General features: G+C 47.5%; 1 long non-coding RNA gene and 1 pseudogene across 2 annotated transcripts in view; both read right to left on the reverse strand.

Moving 5' to 3' along the window:
* Positions 1 to 3,301: 3,301 nt before the first annotated feature.
* Positions 3,302 to 4,356, reverse strand: LOC100688575 (annotated as a pseudogene).
* Positions 4,357 to 5,748: 1,392 nt separating this feature from the next.
* The window catches only part of LOC106558648, a 29,146-nt gene continuing 16,726 nt past the window's right edge, over positions 5,749 to 18,168 (reverse strand). For both annotated transcript variants that reach the window (XR_005357406.1, XR_005357405.1), the window contains exons 5-6: positions 8,538 to 8,729; positions 5,749 to 8,145 (exon numbers count right to left, since the gene is read on the reverse strand). This is a non-coding gene — a long non-coding RNA (uncharacterized LOC106558648). The remainder of the gene's footprint in view (positions 8,146 to 8,537; positions 8,730 to 18,168) is intronic.

Genomic DNA, 18,168 nt, shown 5'->3' on the forward strand with positions numbered 1-18,168 from the left:
GTGTGGCTGGGCCTCCAGGTGCGGCTCAGCCTCCAGGTGCAGATCAGCCTCCAGGTGCGGCTGGGCCTCCAGGTGGGGCTCGGCCTCCAGGTGGGGCTCGGCCTCCAGGTGCAGCTGGGCCTCCAGGTGCGGCTGGGCCTCCAGGTGGGGCTGGGCCTCCAGGTGCGGCTCGGCCTCCAGGTGGGGCTGGGCCTCCAGGTGCGGCTCGGCCTCCAGGTGCGGCTCGGCCTCCAGTGCGGATCGGCCTGCAGGTGCGGCTCGGTCTCCAGGTGGGGCTGGGCCTCCAGGTGCGGCTCGGTCTCCAGGTGCGGCTCGGCCTCCAGTGCGGATCGGCCTCCAGGTGCGGCTTGGCCTCCAGGTGGGGCTGGGCCTCCAGTTGGGGCTGGGCCTCCAGGTGCGGCTCGGCCTCCAGGTGGGGCTGGGCCTCCAGGTGCGGCTTTCCCGGCCGAGCGTCGGGGACAATGCAGACCTCGGCCACATGGGGGCGCTGCGCCCCCGGCATCGAGGCCCGGCCCGCCCGTCGGAGGGAGCGCGCCGCGGAGGTGGGGGGGGAAGAGGCGGGGCCCGGAGGAAAGCCGGGGCTGGGGGCGGGCACCTGCGGGGCACCTGCGGGGCACCCGCTGCTCGTCCCGCCTGCACGACGCTTCCTCCGCCGCCCTCCCCGCCCCGGGATGCGGGAAACCGGCGCTCGCTCTCCCGCGGGCGGGTAGGTGTGGACGGACGTGTGGGGGCGCCTCGCAGACACGCGCACCAGCAGCAGCAGCACCAGGAGCACCAGGAGCACCAGGAGCACCAGGAGCACCAGCAGCGGCAGCACCAGCAGCACCAGCAGCAGGAGCACCAGGAGCACCAGGAGCACCAGGAGCACCAGCACCAACACCCCCACCACCAGCCCAGCACCCCCACACCCAGCACCCCAGCACCCTCACCACCAGCACCACCACCCGAGTACTGAGAGGGTTATCTCAATCCTCAGGGTGACTCTCTGCAGCAGGTGCCATTATTTCCATCCTACAGACAGGGAAGCAAAGTCAGGAGCAACAACTACACTGACCCAGGTTCCCACCAACAGTACATGGACAGAACCCGACCTCTCTGGTGCACGGACCTACAATTTTCCTCCTCGCACCTTATTTCAGATTCAAGATAATACCCTCTTCTCTCTCAATTACCCTTTGCAGGGCTCTTTTTTTTTTTGTAATTTTTGTTATTAGCCAATTTATTTTTAAGTTTTTAAATAGAGAAGTCTCAAAAAGGAAAGAAGAAATAGCTGATAAATGTATTGTCCAAATAAGCCCTGATGTCTTCAAAGATAAAAAGGGGGGCAGCCCCGGGTGGCTCAGCAGTTTAGCACCTCCTTCCAGCGGGGGCCTGATCCTGGAGACCCCGGATCGAGTCCCGCCTCGGGCTCCCTGCATGGAGCTTGCTTCTCCCTCGGCCTGTGTCTCTGCCTCTCTCTCTCCCTGTGTCTCTCATGAATAAATAAATAAAATATTTTTAAAAATAAAAATAAAGATAAAAAGGAGGAAAAACCTAACATATCAATTTGTTTTGTAAAAACAACCACACACAAAGGTACAAAAGCAAAACCAAGCCTCAATGGCCCATACTCACACCCTCTTCCACAGATATTAATACTATACTAATAATAAATAATTTAAATTACAAATGTGATATATGATGGTATATATCATAATAAAATCCAGAACTTACAAAACATTAACTATTAGGCCCACACAGTTTGAAGTACTTTAAAAGTATTAAATCAATTAATCAACTACATCACTTAATCTGCATGTAGAGTCATATATTCATTTATTATTTATACTAAAGAAATCTTACTCTTCATAATATTTTGAACTTTCCATCTTTTTCTCATTTTTCCCTTTATTTTTAAAAAAGATTAATTTTTTATTTTAGAATAAAATAGAAATGAAATTTTAGAGGATGGTTGAGTTGGGGGGTGGAGGGGCAGGGCAGGAGGGAGAGGGGGAGGATCCTCAAGCAGACTCCTCGCTGAGCGCAGGGCCCAACTCTGGTCCCCGTCCCAGGTCCCTGAGATCATGACCTGAGCTGAAATCAGGTGCCCGGGGCAACTGGGTGGCTCAGCAGTTGAGCATCTGCCTTCGGTTCAAGGCGTGACCCCAGGGTCCCAGGATCGAGTCCCACATTGGGTCCCCGCAGGGAGCCTGCCTCTCCCTCTGCCTGTGTCTCTGCGCCTCTCTCTGGGTCTCTCATGAATAATAAATAAAATCTTTAATAATTAAAAAAAAAGTCAGATACCCAACCCACTGAGCCACCCAGGGGCACCTCCTATTTTTTCTCTTTAAACATGTAATTTGGAAATCCTCCTCTGTCTCTGCAGGCCCGTCTGTTTTCACATGGAGTATTCCACGGCGGGGAATGAGTTGCAACTAACCTAATAGGCATCTGTGGTTTGTGTCCTCTCCCTGTGATCTGCACTGAGAAACACGTACGACTCGGTTTCTTTGAATTTATAAATCACATCATCTCAACAACCAAAGACTGAATGTGGTCAAAGGGTGGAACTGATGCAATGAAGAGAAATATTATTGTTATGGTTTTGGAAAACTATTGTGCAACAGCGCTGCCAGTCACCTGGAGGCTGTGGCGAGCAGAACTGGCCAAAGAAAAGGCCACGCGTGCAGGTCAAATTATTCTCTCCCCCTGTCCCCTGGACATTGAAAACCTCCGTCAGGCGTTATCATGACATAAAATGATCCTCAAGCTTTGGGCCCAGAGCCATGGGTTTGTCCACAGACCTCTTTCCACCAGCTCCCCTTTCTCTTGTGTTCCAATCATGTTTCTTCCAACCAAGCCACCTGCCGCTGTCCAAGATTCCTATCATCTATCTATCATCTATCCGTCTATCTATCTATCGTCTGTCTGTCTATCTGAAATTTTTTTTTCCACACACGTCTCTGTTTTATTATAGCAAAGGTGAAAACGCCACCTTCCCCACAAGGACAACCGGCAACATTTATCCCAAAAATAACTCGGTACAAAACAGGGCTGCTTCAGAATTTAAAAAGAAAAAAAAAAAGAAAGAAAGAAAGAAAGAAAAAGAAAAAAAGGAAAATAAGAAAAAAAACATTTACATGAGTTTTTAAATCGTGTTTTAAAACATAAAATAAAATAAAATAAAATAAAATAAAATAAAATAAAACATAAAAGAAACAAATCCATCATTGGCCGCACAGCCCCAGTCCACGCCCCTTCCCTCCAGGGAGCCCGGAGGGGACACCTGGGTCCTGCTCCACTTGGGGATCTGCCGGTCTCTTTAGCTGGTGTCCACTCTGGCGTCATAAGCATCCAGCTGGGCGTCCAACTCCTCTGCAGAAAGCTGCTGCTTCAAACTCCCACCAGTGCCTCGACCTCTGCCCCGGCTCCCTCCACGAGTGCCTCTCCTGGTGCCGCCGCCACCACCACCGAAACCTCCGGAGCCCCGGTTTCCAGTCATCCCACCTCTGCTATGCTCTGCGCGGGTCTCCGCTGTGTCAGTCCGTGACGAGACGAGCTGAATGTTCACGGGGCGCCCATCCACGGGGACGCCGTCGTACTGCTTCTGGCTTTCAGGGCATCTGCCTTCCGTTCAAAGTGCACATCGGCTGTTCCTAAACTGCGCCCGGAGCGGTCATGCTGTACAGCTGCCTTCTTCAGAGTTCCGGATTCAGCAAAGAGTTCCTGAATATCCGTGTCCGACACTCCGAAATCTATCTACCCATCTATCAGCTATCAGCTACCCATCGTCTATCTCTCTATCCATCATCTATCCAGCATCTATCATCTATCTATTACCTATCTACCTATCATCATTATCTATCATCTATCATCTATTATCATCTATCATCTATCTACCTACCTATCTGTCATTAATCTACCCATCTATCAATCTACCTACCTATCACCTATCTGCCTATCATCATTATCTACCATCTATCATCTATCTATGCATCTATTTATCATCTATCTACCTATCATCTATTTATCTATCATCTATCTATTTACCTATCATCTATCATCCATTATCTATCATCTATCTATCCATCTATCTATCCATCCATCTACCTACCTACCATCTATCATCCATTATCTATCCATCCATCCATCTATCTACCACCTACCATCTATCTCTCTATCTGTCTGTCTACCATCTATCATCTCTCTATGTATCATCTATCTATACCGAGGGTGGCTTCTCCCTTCACACCGAGCGGATGACGAGGCGTGTGAAGCACGGCCCAACAGAAGGATTTCCCTTCCCTCCTGTCCTCAGCGCTCCCCAAGTGGTGCTACGGTAGACCAGTGGTCCGTTTTCAGCTGTGGCACCAACATACCACGCCAACCCATGTGTGAACCAGCCCGGGCCCCCTGCTTCCTTGTCGGCTGGTCACAGGAAACACCCCAACACAGGTGTGTGTTGACAGGGTGTGGACAGCCACCCACCATACAATACGGGAGTGAGTCGAGGCCACCTGGTTATGTGACGTGCATACGCCTTTCAGATCTCCCTGTGCCCATCCCAAATACACCCTTTCCATACATTGCCATCAAATAATGAATTGCTGCTCTGTCCATCTGACTTGATGTGAGTTCGTGCATTTGAGAATATTCCCAGTACGACGGGCAAGTCGGTGGCATGATGGCATCAGCAGTGGGCGGCGTGACGGTCTGATGGCATTAAGTTGGCTGAGGTGTCTCGGGGGCAGTGTTGCAACGGGCGGGGGGGAGGAGGATTCACACGGTCCCTGGGGGAGGCGGTGAATGGTGGCTGCGGGGCTGCCCCACAAAGGTGAAACATTTTTGACCTGCTCCCCACTTGATGAGGTCAAAAAGGTCAGAAGGTATTCACCGACCTAATGTATACATTACAGTGCTGGGACCTGCTCCGACCTGCTCCAGTGAGACACCACGTCCAGCTTAGCAGCTGTGCTTATAATGCCACCTGGCCAAGCTTCTGTAGCCCCTTATGATCCTCTACGATCCATGGTGTTTGCAGAGCCCGTGCTGGTGACAGGGGCAATGAGGAAACCACCATCTCTGCATCCCTGAATCTTTGATAACAGCAGCTTCATTTCACCAACTCTGTTGGCCGTGGACGGGGGAGGTCAGCTTCAGGAGCTTCTAGTCTTCTCTAAGTTAATGACCCTTACTCCACAGTTTGGAGAACCAAGGTGAGCATCTCACCGGATGCTAAGCCTTTCTACCCCATGGGAGCCCCGGATGATAACCACAAAAATAAGGACTTGGGGCCAAACGCCGTTCACTCCCATGCTTCCACCGGCTTCCACCCCAGCTGGAGAACTCTAGTATTCCTGTCAGCTCAAACCCTTTCACAGCTGAAGTCTACCAAAAGCCCCAGGTTTCCTCTTTCCCCAATGCAGTCACCCCGCCAAACGGCCACAGGTCATTGTAGGAAAGGACCAGACGTATGTTTACTACACAAAACTATTCTTTCAGAGATCAGTTTGGAGATGTGGCACCTCTTGCCTCTTCCTATCAGTAGGTTCTGGGTCTGTGAACCGATACAGATCTGGAGGCTCAAGGAGGGAGCGTGACTTCCTGTTGTGCCGACGGACGTCAGCCTCTGCCCACTAGCTCTCCATCCTCCCTGACGTTACAAGCTGAGAAGCCTAAAATGACTTTCCGGTTCTGTGTCTCAGTCCCTCTCTCCCCCTGCCCCCTCCTCGCTCCCCTCCTTCCCCACGCCACCAGAGAAATGTCACAATAGTTACCATTCCTATCCCTGTTGGACAAGCCACACCAGTTGCCGCTCTGGCCTTGATGCCAATTATGATCATAATTTCTGTCTTGCATCTGGTGTTTCGATGTGGCCAAGCGGCTTCTGTCATTCCCAAAATCCAACATTTATATGGGAAAGAGCTCCATTTTACGGAGACGTCTCTCACTGTCTGACCAAGCCCACATAAAACAGCCACCAGTGAGCTACTGAAAAACACCCAGTGCGCCCCTCACCAGCGAGCCCCCTACTCTCTTGGTGGAGGGTGTATCCCCTGGGCTGCCTTGGGAAACATGGCCTGCTGGTGCGCTCTCGAGGTCCCACTCAGTGGGGCCACTCAGACGTTTCCACCTACCCAAGCCTTGGGATCCACCCCGTAAGACACCTCCAAGGGGGTTCGGGCAACCAGCCCATTCACTGTAGTTCATCTTCATCCTTAAGCTTCCAGGTGCCTGTCCAGAAGACCCACGTATCTCCTCCAGATCCCAAATCCAGAGTCATGAGTAAGGCCCTGACATCAAAAGTTCTCCGCATCCAGTCTTAGAGTCTCCACTGCCTGCTCCAATACCTTGTAATTCCATTCCCAGAAAGGTTTCTCCAAGGTCTACCAGCATGCATCAGGCAACCACTGGCAGGCCTTGTGGGTATAAGCTATTTTCCCCTGGGCCCAGTCAGTACCTCTTCATTCAACAAGTGCTAGGATCTGACCCTGGGTATTGTTCCGGAGGAAGCGAGGAGCGAGGCAGGCTGATCTTGAGGAGCCCAGGACAGCACTGGGAGGCCCTGTCTCAGGGCAGAGCCTCACACGGTATCCAAGCAGGAGACAATGCTTCCTCTGGCAAGAGGAAGGCGGCTGCTCCTTCCTACGCTGGACACACAAGGGAGTTTGAGGGTTCAAGATCCTCAGGTTCATCCACCCCAATGTCCCTGGGCCAGCTCTGAGGCTCCCTCTGTCTTTCCATCAAGGTCCTAATAAAGACTCGTGCCATGGCTGTGCATTTGGTCCATTCTGCAGCCCTGGCCTCCGATTTCCTACAGCCTGCTCCATGGCTACCACGCTCTTCGAAACAGCCATGAAGCCCCCTTATGGCTTTCACGCTTCAAGCCGGCAGGTTATTGCTCTGAGTCTATCCTTGTTGTTGTTGTTGTTGTTGTTTTGTTGTTATTTTTCTGCTTTTTGGTTTTTTTTCTTTATTTTGCCAAGAACTGCAATGTAGTTAATCGACCCCAGTAGTCTCATAATTATCATTTTCCCAAAACTGTTTATTTAGCAAAGCCTCTGCACAAAATTATGCCTCGCCTACTCCTTTCATGCCATCCCAGTTAATCATGGGTGAAAACATCAGTAATTGTCAGGCCACTGCATCCAGGGGTTCTCACCCAACCACTTCCCACCAGTACGGGTCTCGTGTTGCTGTTGGACCACGAATAATCCAGCTCCAAAACAAATTCCCGGAGTCTGCTCTCTAGGGCTTTTCCTGATTCCAACTGCCGTAGCCTAGAGTTTCCGGAAGGCAGAGTGCGCACTATTACCGATAGGAAATAGATTTGGGGGGCGGGTTGATAAGGTGGTATAAAAAGAGGTATTTAAATAGATAATTGCAAGATAATAGAAGAAATTCCATAATAAAGACACGAACAGTGTCTACAACTCATCTGAGAAGGGGGTTAACTGTACTTGAAGAATCAGGGACGCCTTCATGGAGAAACAAAAAAAATGGCATGTACTCGTGGGCTCTGCGTCAGGATCTACGTCGGGATCTACGGGAAGCCCTTTATAGTTAATACTGTCAATCATCCTAGGGTGTAGGTAGCTCTGCTGGCTACAGTTTAGATACGATAATGCTGACTAAAGTTCAGAGAATTCCCACGGATGCTAAGGGACAGAGCCAGAGGCCGTGCTATTAAACCCCACGCTAAACTTTTTTTTTTCTAGAAAACTTGATATTGGTCTGATTTTTAAAAGATAAAGTGCTTTTTAATCAGCTGTACAAGGAGGAAGGAGACCCCAGGCAAAAAGGACGAGAGATGCATGACAAAGACATGGGAAAGGGACTATCATGCTCTAGGACAGTAAGAAATTCGATATAAACGGGGAGCCATTTGAAGGAAGTCTTTGTCTGGGTTGCTAAAGAGAAGATCACGGAATGGGCGGCTGATAGAACAACAGACATGTATTCCTCACGGTTCTGGAGGCGTGGGAAGTCCGAGATCAGGGGGCTGGTGGATTCGGTGTCTGGTGAGGGCCCCCTTCCTGGCTCACAGGTACCTCGCAGTAGAAGAGGCGAGAAGCTCTGTGGGTCTCCTCTATTAGGGGCGCTGTTCCCATTCATGAGGGCTCCACCCTCACGACGTAATCACCTCCCAGACAGAGGCCTCTGGCACTATCAGAGTGGAGAATAGGTTCAAACATAGGAATCTGGTAAGAACACAGTCTGTAGCAGAGGGTGAGCAGGATGGGAAAGTAGAAAGGGTGAGTGGATTTAGCATGAGGAGGGTCCAAAACTGAACACGAATCATGGCCCTGATGATGGGCAAGGGACCTAAAGAAGCTTGTGCCCCTTCGCTTCCATTATGTGCCTCTCTCTCCCCCTGGGGCCCAAGTGCCAGATACCCCCCTTGTCTCCTACCGCTTGGGGCAAGTCTCTCAACCTCACTACCCTATTTCTCTAGTATAACCTGGACATATAACCTGGACCTGCCTACTTTTAAAGCTGGTTATAAAGATGAAACGAGGTCGTGCAAGTACAGTATCCAACGGCCGCCTTTAACTTACATCCATGTAACCGTAAGCTCTTGTCCAGAGATAGACGTGCGAGGAAAGCCAGAGAAGAAATATGTGAAATCCCGCTGTCGATAACTGGTATCTGTCCCTCGGTGGGAAGGGAGGTGTGAATCTGCTGTCCCCGTGTCCCGTCCCCCCGCCTCTCAGGGTGGGAGCCTCTCCCAGGCAAGGAGCCACATGCACCTGAATGAATGAAACAAGGTTCGCCTTCAATGAACGTCCAACAAATGTTTGTCTCCACCTTTGCCATTATTTGTTCTCCCCTCCACCCTCTTCACCCTGCCAGCAGGCTGCAATCTCTGACACCGGCTGATCTGTCAGATTTGCTATCTGGCAGACATAGGTGGCCTACGCTGGGGACTTAGCCCGCCCTGGCTTACGGGGGAGTCGCAGATCTACCATTAGTAGTTTCCTTTATGGCCATTTAGAAGCAGCTACTCCCTAAGTAGGAGTATCTGCTCAAACCAGAATCTGTCCCTGACTTCCTGCCTTGTTACCCTCCCCTACACCACCCAGGGTCAATGTCCATCACCATAAATGCAACTGTAGGTCTAACCTCATCACCACGTCCCCTTGAAAAGTCCCACAGAGAATGAGAATAAAGGATGCATGAATCCCAACCTCTCTACCCCTTATTTAAATGCCACCTCATATCCTGGCCTGGAACTAATCTCTCCCCATAACTATCAGCAGGGAAAATATCCTTCCCCGTCCCCAGAAATTCCATCCCCCCACAAGGTGTGATCTGATCCCAGAGTCCTGGCAGTCCGCATGACCCAACAGTCCATTCCTAAAATGCTCGTTTATTCCAGGTTAGTCAACTCCGGGTGTCAGATGTCAGTGTTTCTGCCAGGAATATGCTGCGCTATCCAAAGCTGATCCCAACCCTCCCCCCAGTCTTTCCTCCAGTACTCGGTGAGAAGAAAATCAAGCCAACACGTCCCTCACATGTGGTCTGCCCTCCACTCCCCATCTCCTGGGAGCAAATGCTTAGACGAGAAAACATGCAAACATTTCCAAACATTTCCCTTAAAACAAAAAAATGTTTGCACGTAGAGAAATTTAAAACAAAATTTATTTTTTTATTTTTATTTTTTATAATAAAATTACTTTTTATTGTTCAATTTATCAACATACAGAATAACACCCAGTGCTCATCCCGTCAAGTGCCCCCCTCAGTGCCCATCACCCAGTCACCCCCACCCCCTGCCCTCCTCCCCTTCCACCACCCCTAGTTTGTTTCCCAGAGTTAGGAGTCTTGTTCTGTCTCCCTTTCTGATATTTCCCACCCATTCTTTCTCCTTTCCCCTTTATTCCCTTTCACTATTTTTTATATTCCCCAAATGAATGAGACCATATAATGTTTGTCCTTCTCCGATTGACTTACTTCCCTCAGCATAATACCCTCCAGTTCCATCCATGTCGAAGCAAATGGTGGGTATTTGTCATTTCTAATGGCTGAGGAATATCCCACTGTATACACAGACCACAGCTTCTTTATCCATCATCTGTCGATGGACACCGAGGCTCCTTCCACAGTTTGGCTATCGTGGCCATTGCTGCTAGAAACATCGGGGTGCAGGTGTCCCGGCGTTTCACTGCATCTGTACCTTTGGGGTAAATCCCCAGCAGTGCAATTGCTGGGTCGTAGGGCAGGTCTATTTTTAACTCTTTGAGGAACCTCCACACAGTTTTCCAGAGTGGCTGCACCAGTTCACATTCCCACCAACAGTGTAAGAGGGTTCCCTTTTCTCCGCATCCTCTCCAACATTTGTTGTTTCCTGCCTTGTTAATTTGCCCCATTCTCACTGGTGTGAGGTGGGATCTCATCGTGGTTTTGATTTGTATTTCCCTGATGGCAAGTGATGCAGAGCATTTTCTCATATGCATGTTGGCCATGTCTATGTCTTCCTCTGTGAGATTTCTGTTCATGTCTTTTGCCCATTTCATGACTGGATTGTTTGTTTCTTTGGTGTTGAGTTTAATAAGTTCTTCATAGATCTTGGAAACTAGCCCTTTATCTGATATGTCATTTGCAAATATCTTCTCCCATTCTGTAGGTTGTCTTGTAGTTTTGTTGACTGTATCCTTTGCTGTGCAAAAGCTTCTTATCTTGATGAAGGGTCCCCAAAACAAAATTTAGGAAACAAACACCTTGCACAATTTTCAGGGACACCAAATATATGTCTAATGCAAAATGCGAAGCAAATGACTTCGTATCATCAGCAGCATCTACATCTGGGTGATTCCACTGTCATCTGGGTCCTTGTCAAGAACCTAATGTGGGTTTTGGGGTTTGTCTTGGGATGTGGGGTGTCTATGTCAATGAAATTAAAATGTCCACCAAAATCCTCTCTCCCAGAAAAGGAGAACTATGACCTAAAGACAAAACAAGTCAAGCCTCCATGCTAAAAGGCAGAGTCCACACCTATTGCCTGAAACACTGCCCCAAGCCCTCAATTGATGTTAGTTTTTTTTTTATCATCGTAACTGTCATTTTTTATTGCCTCACTTCATGTCATCCTCCCAGCACATGAGACATGTCCAAAAACAGATCCTTGTTCTCTTCTGACTTCCAGAGTCAAATGAAACAAAACAGATCATCACCTCCGCCCCTAACTTGTGCAGGGGTTTGATCCCGAGATGCTCTCAATATGACACATGTTGCATGAAAGTCCAAGTTACAGGGTCATAGTGGTTTGCAAATCAGTCCACTTTGCCAAGAGCCCTTTGTGGAAGAGTTACCACTCTCGTGGCCTGAACCAGGTCACACTCAAAGCTCAGTGGAATGTAAAAGGATCTAGTGCAGAGAATTCGTGGATGTTTGTACGAGAGAGAAATACAATACTAAGAAAGCTAACTGAGCCCTTTTTCATGGAATTCAAACAGCAATGCTCCAACTGAAATCATGAGCTTATTCAATGATCTTTTCATTTTAGCCCGTGTAGCTCGCATTCTGACATCTGAAAGAGTTGAGACGAGTGCTAGGCACATTTAATATTTTGCTGGAAGACTAGAATCTCCGAACGTTAGAGTTGGTGCACACACGCGCGCACACACACTCACAGAGCATCTTCCCTGCCACTCACGATGGGGCCTGGCAGCTGGTGGGGCAACTAACCGGTCGGGGAAAGTGAATGGATTTTGGACAGAGTTGCCGAATCCGAGTCAAGCACCTCAAGTTACTGGCCCTGTGATTCCAGTTGAGTTACTTCTCCACTCTGAATTTCGTTTTATCAGCCATAAAATGGAGCTGATAACACCTACCTCGTGGATATGCCGTGAGGCGTATACGTGGAAATCTCTTAACATTCTTTCGGGTGTTGCACAAATCACATGGGGTCATGTTGATGCGATGGGGGATGTTACGGTGATTCGAATGCGGACGACCTCAAGTTTCATCCTCATTCTACCACCTGACCCTTATGAGTATCCGAGCCCTCATCTATAAGGTGGAGCATGCACACCACCTTCGTATGGTTTCTGTGGCGACCCGTGAGGTGCCTATAAAGCAGTTAGTGTCTGACACACAGAAGCACCCATCATTAGACATTTGGTAAAGAAACTGATGTTCCTTCGCAAGTCCTTAATGAGACCCAGCTGCGGGCTGGGCACCTTGTCTTGTGCTCGGCCTGCAAGCGGGAAAGTTATCTTCTGGCTCTGGAGGGACACACCCTGTAGTGGGGGATATTTTACTTCCCATCCCCAAAAGATATAAGAGGCCTCTCGTTGCCCAGGAAATAAAGGGCAGGTTCACTGTTTGGCGTTGGAACCATTCCTCTCTCTGACCCCACCCTACCACCGAACCTCCTATACAGTGTATGTTCAATCAAACTAAATCCCCAGTGTTTGTGTCACTACTCGTGTAAGTCAGGTTCTCCAGAGGAACAGGAGCAGGAGATTTATCACAGGGACTGGCTCACGCAATTATACAAGCTACGAAGCCTTATGACCTGCCATTGGTAAGCTGGAAAACCAGGGAAACCACCGGCATAACTTAGCCTGTGTCTAAAGGTGCCGAAAACAGGGGCACCCTAATGTTGGAGGGCTGGAGCACACGGAGGTGGCGGCTGAAACAGAGCAAATCCTCCCTTCCTCCCTCCAGCAGGGGTTGGATGAGGCCCCCACACACCGGTGAGGGCAATCTTCTTGACTCAGTCTACAGATTCAGACGCTAACCTCTTCTAGAAACACCCTCACAGACACATCCAGTAATAATGTTTTTACCATCTGCTCAGGCATCTCGCACACCAATCAAGTGGACAAATAAAATGATCACATTCGTGTTGGACTCTCCACCTGAAATATACCTCACCCCTTTGTCTCTAAGTCAAAAGCCCACGCTTCCTTCATAGCCCAGCCAGGATGATCTCTACTGTGAGCATCTACTTCTCTGCTTCCATCTATGTCCCCTGAAGAACGACCTCTTCTCTACGCCTGTTCTGGTAGAGCTGCAGATGCCACCCCTCGGCCACAAAATGAGTATAATGTTACCTAGTTCAACTCAAAGAAAGAACAGCACTGCCCCCCTCACCTTAAAGCGTAGTTAGGGGTAGGCACGTGACCCAGTCCAGGCTGATAAGAATGACACCTGGGGTTCCTGTGGAACCATTCAGAAAGAGAATTTCCTTTTGCACTGGGGTTATTAAGGTAGCTGTGAGTCAACAGCAACAAAATACCATCTTACCTACAGGAACACCCACCTCAGAGGAAAGCAGAGCTGAGACATGAGGAGAAACCCACTGCTGGTGACGTCACCGACAACTTGGATGGATACCCCTCGACTTCGGGTTAGGGAAGCCAATCCATTTCCTACTTCATCATCATTATTATTCAGTTTCTATCACCTGCCATCAAGAATATGCTGCTGACCAAGACCATAGCATTTTTTTTTTGAGGTTCTAGTTAGAGAGAGAGAGAGAGAGCAAGTGAGGGGAGGGGCAGAGCAAGAGAGAGAATCCCAAGCAGACTCCACACTCAGTGTGGAGCCCAACACAGGGCTTGATCTCAGACCCTGAGATCATGACCTGGGCCAAAAATCAAGAGTTAGATGCCGAACTCACTGAGCCACCCAGAGGCCCTAGACTCACAACTCATTTATATTTGTGGTTCTTATGAAATGCTGGGATGGGTTTTTGCCCACTGTAGGTGCCCAGTACACGTTATGTTGGATTAATCTGTAACTCATGGAATGAAATGTACTCGATTCCAAACGGCGCTCAACCTAACAGTCACCCCGGCACATTAAGGCCGAGATAACACATCTGAGCCAAATGATCTATTTGTAATGACTATTCAGACATTCAGTTTCTCTAGAGCCCCAAATAATAACCTGTTCTTTGCATAATCACCTACCTAGATAGAAAACCGTATTTTTCCAAGTGTTTTTAAACCTCATTTTTATTTTTAAAAAATTTAATTCCAGTATAGTTAACAGTGTTTAATCCTCATTTTAGAAATGAGAAGATTTGGAAAGGTAAATGGATTTCCTACAGTGTCACAGGAAGTGAGCAGAACACTGTGGTGGAATCTTCTGTGATTCCAAACTTGGTGAATCCAAAGGACTAGAGGTCTTTTGTCTTGTTCTGTCTTCAGAGTCGGGGTAAAAGTAAGAAATTTTGGAGTCACCCAGCTGGAGTTGAAACCATACGTCTACCAGCTATGAAGCACAGCTTGAGAGTCTAGTGCATACTAAGTGCCAAATAAATGCAAAAGTTGGGATCCCTGGGTGGTGCAGCGGTTTGGCGCCTGCCTTTGGCCCAGGGCACGATCCTGGAGACCTGGGATCGAATCCCACATCAGGCTCCCGGTGCATGGAGCCTGCTTCTCCCTCTGCCTGTATCTCTGCCTCTCTCTCTCTCTGTGACTATCATAAATAAATGAAAATAAATAAATAAATAAATAAATAAATAAATAAATAAATAAATAAATAAAATAAATGCAAAAGTTTTTATTATTTCCATTAATACACATTTTGGTGATTTCTCAGTCCACCAGAAATTCTAAATTGACTCGGGAATCTTAGGGGAGCTCTGTCTAGATGTGTCTGCATTACATGTGAGATTTCTCTATCTCAGAGGGAACAAATTCTCCATCAGACGTCCCAATGGGAAAAATATAAAGTATAAGTTACTGGTGCTTGTGCCATGATTAATTTCCCACCCATTACTCCTAGAATTTCTTCATTCATAATACAATGAAACAATCCTGTGCTCATTGAGGGGAGAATATTATTTGGTTACTGCTCTAGATTTGCTAAGTTTCATTAGTTTTAGAATCTAATTTAGGTTGAAGCTTTATAAGTTACAGTAACTTCTCAATAGATTAAGGGAATTTGATGACTGTGGATGAATAAGAAAATGGGCCAATAAATATAAAACTTAACCCTGTAAACCTGAAATGGCTTCAGAAATTCTTGCCTCAGGTCGGCGGGATATTAAAGGACAAATGCCTCCTTCATATGACTGTATGTCTCGTGATTGTCCTAACTAAATGTCAAAGGACAAGCCCGTATAGAAAGCAACAACCAAATAGACATGAATAAGGACAAGGTTTTCTGACCCACCAAAAAGGTTACTTGGAGCCATTGTAGACAGGTTTTATTATAAAAGCTTAATTTAATTTCTTTTGGTTTAGTCTAGCTAGACCAAAACTGAGTAGTTTGTAAATGTTTTAAAAAATAAACACAGCCGGTGACTTAAAAAAATTCTTACAATGTGAGCCCAAATTTAAAATATGATATTGAAATTGAAAGCATGCCAACACACCAAAAGGGAAGATCCCTTTCTCCCCAAGGGGAGAAATATTTTATTGCTTTAATTGTTAACATGGTTTCCCTGTGACAAAGGTGTCTCCCCAGATATTTAGGTCAAAAGGTGAAGAAGAAAAGTATATCAAAGGAAGGGAATTAACATATGACGAGCAGCTACTTCATGCCAAGGATTGTGCATGATGCTAAACACACCTGAGCACCTATTGTTTGTCCCAAAACCCTTTAGCTAGATGTCCTCGCTCTCCACAAAGGGCCTTCGAGCACCAGAGGAACCGAACTATGTCCTTCTCATTAATAAATGGCAGTGGTGAGACCCATATAAAAAAAAATAGTGTTATGATTAAAAAGCAAAACAAAAACCTCCAGAGCTCAATTCTTTGCCAATTTATCAAAGTTCTCACAAGTCAGTCATTTGTGTTTAACCTTAAGAAATTCTTTATAGTGATGCGGGCCAGAGGTTAGCTGTTTACCAAACTGTTCCCCTCTTCTACACATGGAAGTTGCCAGCCGCCCTTGGAGCTGTGCCGCCACATGACCGGGTGGGAGCCCAAGGAAGGTGGTGGATCATCATGTGGACCAACATCCCCGGGCCTGGCGCATTAGGACTGCCCACCGATCCTCCCCGCTTTCCTTATTACCTTATCTCCCAACCATACCCAGATGGTCTAGCAGAGGACTCCGAGGCTCAGTGGGTGCTGGAGTACCTCGGTGGAAAAAGGCCTGGGGTGTCGTGACTCCCCGGAGCAGAGCCATGACGTCAACGGCCACTGGGTTGTGTCATGCATGGAAGATCTTTCTTAAATCAAGTCTTTGAGACTCATGGCTCATTTTTTACGGCTGCTGGTCTTCCCTGACTGACATGTGATAAACCATTTATTTGTATACTTAATATTTATATATTTACATATATCAGGTAGACTTAATATTTTTATTTTTATTAATTTATTAATAAAATTTAATTTAATTTTTATTAATTATTTTTAATAATATTTATTAATTAATTATTAATTATTTATTAATTATTTTATTTTAAATTATTGGATATTTTTATTTAAATGCATCTTTTTTCTTTTCTTTTTTTAATTTTTTTTTTACTTTTTTCTTAAACTTATTTATCATAGCATTATTTACTACATTTTAGATTATTTTACTTTACTTTATTGACTCCACTGCAGACCTGACGTACTGATGAATTCTTTTCTATCACGTGAAAATGAAATCAAAGTTTTCTGTATAAAACTGTGACCCACGTAGCTAGATATCGCGCTACTCTAATCACTTCCCTGTGCCTGGCCAGGTAGTTGGCCCCTTCCTCAGCCAAGGTCTTGAATATCCGGAGTGAATGTCTGGGCCACCCGGATGGCTCAGTTGGTTGAGCGTCTGACTCTGGATACTGGCCCCGGTCATGACCTCAGGGTCGTGAGATTGAGCCCTATGTTGGACTCCACTCTGGGCGTGGAGCCTGCTTCAGATTCTCTCTCTCCCTCTGGCTCTCCCCCCACTTGTGTGCACACCACACACGCTTTCTCTCTCTCTCTAAAAAAAGAAGAAGAAGAAGTGAATGTTCCTTTCGGGAGATGCACATGGAGGCGCCGTGTCATCCCAACTCAACAACTGCTCTTTAAGTCGAGGCCCAGCTAGAGCAGATGGACCTGAGCAGGACCCCCAGAGCTGCTCTGGCTTAAAATATAGCAAAAGTCTCTTGGCAAAAGACAGAAGAACTGTGGCCGGAGGACTCTCCTGATGGCTCTGACCTCAGCCCTATGGTTCCTGTGGTCCCCTAGGACCTACTGAGGACTGGACACGCAAGAAGAGTGCCGCTCCCTACCTGTCGGCCTTGGGGCAGCCGAGGCAGCTCTGCTCACGCCCTCCTACGTTCTTCACGCCGATGGGCTCAACCCGCCTGGTGTTCGACAGCACACTCAGGCATCTGCCCCAGAACCGCATCGCTCCAGCCTGCAAGGAAAACCTTCTAAGCCCAAGACTAATGTTCTGAACACTACCTCCTGGAGGACAAGGACCATGTTCTAATTACCTCGGATTCCCCAGAAAATCGCAGAGCGCAGAATAGGCACTAAATGAGCACTTGCTAAATTGAACATCGAAGGTTGATCTGCTCAGAGGGGAAAGAAGAAAGAGTTTTCATGTCACCTCATAGTGATTCACTCTCAAAGAGAGAAATCGCTTAAGAATTCCACGAAAATAAATTAGAGATTTTCGGCAGGCGAATAAGTGATAACTGAGTTTTCCTTCCTGGGAAGGAAACACAGAGCTGTGTTTGAAACCCCACTGGAAGTATTAGATGACTCCGAGGTCCAATGTACGTGAGACAGAGCTGGCATTTACAAGGAGCGGGCTGCTACTAAAACTCAACTGCATCTACCAACGCACACACGTGCACGGACACACGCATGTACACACGTGCACGCACACACGCACGCACACACACTGCCACTTCATTAACTCAATTAAATCTGCCAGGGCTCGGTGGTGATGCTCTGAATTGTCCAATGTTGAAAATCGGGACACGTACCCAAAACAAGAGAAAAGAGGTAAAGAAAGACAGAGAGAGTTTTTAATACAAAAAAAAAAAATGTAACACAAAACCTACACCTGGCGAGTCTCCATGACAGCGAAGCGCTAAGCATTTGCTCTAACCCCAGACATCTTTTCTATATAGGCTTCCTGTGCATTTTTCCCACTCTGTTATTTATGGAAAGAGGGGGAAGCAGATGAACTCTTACCATGGCAACCCTTGCAGAGCAGATTACACCTAATACTATCTGTCAGTGGTTAGATAGAGAGGAGTTCTCACCAGGAAAAAAAAAATGCATTTGGCTTGATTATATG

Source organism: Canis lupus, chromosome 3 (genome assembly GCF_011100685.1).
Source record: "Canis lupus familiaris isolate Mischka breed German Shepherd chromosome 3, alternate assembly UU_Cfam_GSD_1.0, whole genome shotgun sequence".
NCBI lineage: Eukaryota > Metazoa > Chordata > Mammalia > Carnivora > Canidae > Canis > Canis lupus.